Source organism: Haemaphysalis longicornis, unplaced genomic scaffold (genome assembly GCF_048455015.1).
Source record: "Haemaphysalis longicornis isolate Haplotype H1 unplaced genomic scaffold, Haemaphysalis longicornis Haplotype H1 scaffold_3, whole genome shotgun sequence".
Taxonomy (NCBI): domain Eukaryota; kingdom Metazoa; phylum Arthropoda; class Arachnida; order Ixodida; family Ixodidae; genus Haemaphysalis; species Haemaphysalis longicornis.
Window position 1 is genome coordinate 145,000,920 of NW_027526335.1, and position 5,610 is coordinate 145,006,529.

Genomic DNA, 5,610 nt, shown 5'->3' on the forward strand with positions numbered 1-5,610 from the left:
GTTCCAACGTCCATTTTAACAGCTATTAGGCGCGTTGAAACTTTTAACAATACGTTGTCCAACTTTATTGCACAGATTTCCCGATGTTCTTGTACTCACGAAAACGAAAAAAAAAACATAAAATGAGATCACAAGAGAAGAAGACTAGACACACAGGGACACACTGCGCCCTGTGTGTCTAGTCGTCTTTTCTTATGTCCTCGTTTTATGCGCAGTTTTTGTTTTTGTAATGCACCAATCGGCCCATGTATGCATCCGTGGACTTCATTCGAGAACTCAAAGCCACCAACCACCAAACAATCTTACTGAATGACGTCAAAATTGTCGATCCGGAAATAATCGCATACAGTTCTATTTAATACTGTCAAAGTGAATTTTTCGCTTTTCTGTGTGCACTGGGAATTGAAATTCCACACTACGTTTCGCAGAATGGTGGTAATGCTTTTCTTGGGGCCCTATGCCGAAGCTTTCCCTCAATTTGTGTGATCTTTCAATTGTCCTCTGATCTTCGATATTGCAAATAGATTTCAAGCTAGAGAGTGTTTTTTCGGTCTTCGACGTGTTTTGCCATAAAAAAAGCAACAAAAGGAAATCTAACTCGAGTAAGAAAAATGCCTGCAGAAAACAGCATTGAAGTGTCTCGAGCTTAAATTGTCACGCACTCAGGTTCAGGGTTACAGCAGTCTGCTGTCAGTGTGGCCGAGCAACTTACATTTCGAAAAAAAAACGGCCTGATGCCACCTCACAAAGTACAAGAGTACGTTACTCTCTTTAGACCAATTTTGAGCGTACGTACTTGAAGGCCGTGTTTATACATTAGAGATCGTCCCAGCAGTTCGTTACGCTTTTGCCTTCGAGGCATCGGGCCTCTTGGCCGGCTTGCAGACAGAGCAGGCGGGAGATTACAAGAAAGGGAAATCTAGTTTTGTGAGGAAGTGTAGCTTCTCTTCACTAGGCAGGCGCGCGTGCCGGCAACCATGTTTGTCCGCCACCATGCCGGTGCCTGCGTGTGGCTCTTGTTAAGGCGACGTCGTATGCACAGGTCATGCGCAGAGGTTGTGCGGACAGCGGTATTGTGTCCCACCGAGCTGAAAAGAATTACTTCGACGCCAAGTGCCGTTTCGCGTAGCGTCCTAAAGTCTAGCTGCCGCAAGACGAGTGAAGTCGTCGGCACTAATTGCCAGCTGTGGTGTTTTTGTATCGGCCACGTATTGCTCAGTTCTCGCCGAGCGCCCTCTCCTTCGGCCGCTCGGGCACTAGTCCATACACGTCGCTTGTATCCAACCTTACAATGCACTCAGTTCTATGCTACCGTCTTATCTCAGTTGGTGGGCGTGAACGGTCAAACTTTCTGTGGAAGCATTATTTGGCATTTCTACTGAACGACTCTGGTGTGGCGAAGGTGCGAGAGCAACTCTGTTGATATCCATGTTCGCAGGCAACTGAGCTGCAGCGTAGGCGTTTAGTGAGTCCTGGTGCTTTCTTTTGCAACAACGGCTTTATTATCCAGTGGTGATGCGGCGTTTTTCAGGGCAAGTTGAGGGCTACCACAGAGTGTCACTGCGATTATTCATATGTGTTGACACCACGGCCAAGAATAGGATTGATGCTACGGCCCAGACAATGGCCCAGAATGGAGACCTGTTTTTGGATGCAGACGCTTGTGCAGACATGGTGGGCATGGCCATGGCGGTTTTAAGGGTTAGGAAGAGAAGCAATCGACCGCGAAACGTTTATGCGAATTCAATCTAAAGGCTGTCAGCTGAAGCGTTTCGCCAGAAAATCCGTGAGGCGGAAATATTAATGGCGAAGTTTACTCGTAGTTTACCTATAAGTCGTTGGCCAACATGGAAGAGTGGCTCTATGAATACCGGCAAGTCACAAGGAATCTCCTGTTGCTACGTTTGCCGTGGTGAGTCATTTTACGGCACAATTTCAAGCAGTTAAAATATCGCATCAGGCTAAGCCTCACGAGAGAACGTACATCTCCGTACGAGAGAACGTACGAGAGACTCGCACATCTCCTCGAAGCAAGGAAATCCATACAGAATAGATGGAAGAAACAAAGGCACAACCGGAAGCTCCGCAAGAAAGTGGCATTCCTTAATCGAGAGATAGAGAAGCACTGCGCTGTCCTCGTCCGCCAACAATGGCATGCAGTATGCCAAGAAGCTGATGGACAGATGCATAAGAGTCGCACCTGGCAGCTCCTCCGCCACCTGCTAGACGAAACCAAAGCTAAGGGAACGCAACGCCACGCCCTTGCCCGCACCCTTCACAAAGCCCAGCAAGAACTTGGCGGGCTCGAAGTCCGTCGACGCCTGAACAAAAGATACCTGCCCTCCAGCCCTCCTGAACCCCTCCCAAGCTATACAGGTGCGGTCAATACCCACCTCGATAGAGACATTGAGGAATGGGAGGTTAAGGCAGTGCTGCAGACGGTCAACTGTAGATCGGCGGCAGGACCCGACAGAACGACGAACAAAGCTCTTCGCAACTTGAATGACGCGGCCATCTCCGCCCTCACACGTTTGTACAACGAGTGCTGGCGCTGCGGTCGACTACCCAAACGATGGAAGGAGGCGAAAACGGTACTTATCCCTAAGCCAAGCAAGCCTCCCCATATCGACAATTTACGCCCGATCTCACTCACATCTTGCGTAGGCAAAATCCTTGAGCATGTACTGCTCAACCGGTGGCAATCATGCCTGGAACGCGAGGAGCTATATCCGAACACGATCCTTGGCTTCCGAGCAAAGCTAAGCACCCAAGACGCCATGCTGCTACTCAAACATGAAGTAATAGACCAGAGAACTCACTCCCTTGACAAAAGAGCGGTTCTGGGCCTAGATCTACAGAGTGCATTCGACCGAATCCATCACTCGGCCATTCTCAAGCAAGTATCCCGCCTCAATATGGGACAGAGAACCTTTACATACATCAAAGACTTCCTAACCGACCGATCGACAACGATCAATGTTGGGGACATACAACTCCCCACAAAATCACTGGGCAGCACTGGGACGCCACAGGGGTGGGTGATATCTCCCATGCTATTCAACTTGATAATGTTCGATGTGGCCAACAAGCTCGCCAACCTTCCGGACGTCAAGCACACCATCTACGCTGACGACATTACCCGGTGGATGACGGGAGGCAGCGACGGCCACATTGAGACCACGTTAGAGCAAGCGATCGAGGTAATAGAGGACCAACTGCAGGGAACAGGACTAATCTGCTCTCCTACAAAGTCGGAGCTGCTCATCCTACCACCTCGTGGAAGACGCACAAGTACCTCTACCACCCCAAGCATCACCCTTCGGACGAAGGACGAAACTACAATCCCGCACGTCAAAACCCTGCGTGTCCTTGGCCTCCACCTAGACGCGCTCAGGCAAAATGGTCTCACCATCAGCAAGCTGGACGCTAAGGTGTTTGCAGCTACCCGACTCATCCGAAGAGTTTCCAACCGCCACGCGGGCATGAAAGAGACGAGCCTCCTCCGACTTGTACAATCTTTCGCGATAAGCCACATTGCCTACGTCGCGGCATTCCATAATTGGAAAGCAGCCGAACGACAGAAGATTGATGCCATCATCCGCAGGACATACAAGGCAGCACTTGGACTATACGTGCACACCAATACGGACAGGCTTTTCGAACTTGGCGTCCACAACACCCGGGACGAAATAGCTGAGGCCCAACGTACGGCGCAGCTTGAAAGATTGTCACAAACAAGAACGGGATGCTACATCCTACGACGACTCGGCCTCCGAAGACAGGAGATGCAGGACAACAAGGTCCCAACATCGCTCCCACAAGATCTGCTGCACAGCCTCCACGTGCCTCCAGTTCCCCGGCACATGAACCCAGAACACAACCAGGAAAGGAGACTCGCAAGAGCAAAGACACTCACAGCAACGCACGCCACGGATAAGGGCGCTTTCTACGTCGATGTAGCCCAATACCCGGACCGACCAAATGCGTACGTCGCAGTTGTAATAGCCGCCGTCTCTGGTGACGTATACACTGCGAGAGCATGAAAGCCAGAAGCGCACACCACGCCGAAGAAATCGCCATTGCACTTGCAATCACCAATCCAAGATGCACCACTGTGCTTAGTGACTCGAAGACGGCGATCATGCATTACGCTACAAACTGTGGCTCCCCCAGTGTTGTGAGGGTGTGCGGGGCCCTACCCCCCAGAACGACACCAGTGACTTTAAGATGGCTTCCGCCACACGTGGGTCCACTGGACTCACGCGATGGACACGGCAACCGCAATGAGGAGGCGGACCGGGCAGCGCACGCGCTCACCAGCCGCGGCGCTCCTGAGAGTCCAAGCCCCTGATTTGCGACGCAAGTGCTCGAAGAAACGGAGCCACTCACTGCATATAGAGACATTCTCGAGTGCTACCGCATCAATCGCCGAACTTTCCCACCACCACACCCTAACCTAACTAGACAAGAAGCAGTGATTTATAGACAATTACAGACTTGTTCATTAATGACTCCAGTAGTAGCCAAACACATCTGCCCAGAGGTGTATGTTAGTGATATGTGTACACTATGCAACAGAGAGAGAGCCACCATGGCCCATATCCTATGGGATTGTGAAAATCACCCGCAAGAAGCCAGAAACACTACAATTCCGCCAAGATTCATGGACGCCATGAAGAATGGAAACTACGAAGACCAACTCCAGGCTGTCCAGCTGGCAATGGCTGGCCTCGAACGCCAACGGCCTGCAAGCGCCGCCTCCACGGAGGTTGGGTGAGCAAGCCTGGCAGGGGCTCAGCTATTGCGACGTACTAGCCGCGTCTTCACAGCAGGCTCTAATAAAGGTTGTTTCTCTCTCTCTCTATGAATTGTGTATTTTGAATGCGCTTCGAGGAGAGAAGTTACTCCCTGCGGACCACGGCTGCAGGAAGCTACTGTTTTCGTTGAGCACTACAAGGTGACTTAATGCTTTAGGCTAAAAGAGGTTTACCGGTGACTACCCGAAAATTTGAGGTACTGGGTGCAAGACCGGGCGGACGTACACACCTGCTAACAGGCCAGCTGAAATAGCCGTCGAACGTATCGGGTGTCACGGTGCGAAATGGCCTAAGGATGGCCGCAGGGATTTCAGGCAGAGGATTGGCAGGTGAGTGCCTAAGTGTTGAACTTCCTATAAAGAGGTTGCACTAGCGCGAGTGAATCACTGGCAAGCAAAACTTACCGGAAAAAGGGAAAGGACGCGGAAGAGGCATCCCAGCGCCGGAAGAAGGCGTCAGAGGGGCAGAACCGTCTCTGGGTTTTACCTATAAAGAGGTGGAGCACTTAGCTTGGAGCTGGAGAATCGAAGTTTCCTTTCTGTTCAGTGGCCGACACCGACGTGAACATGTAGCTGTTAGAACCATATACGCCAACCCTGGTCGTTACCGGCAAACCACGGGGGGTTCTGCGCGATCTGCAGCGGCAGTAGATGTTCAGCCAGCGTACCTCGAACCACATAGGCTAACAGGGTGAAACAGGTTGTAGAATGATCGTCAAGCGTTCGCCTGGAAATTTCTAGAATATGCATCTAAGGTCCGTCTGTTGTACTGCTCGCCAAAGCAGGTGTTTCGT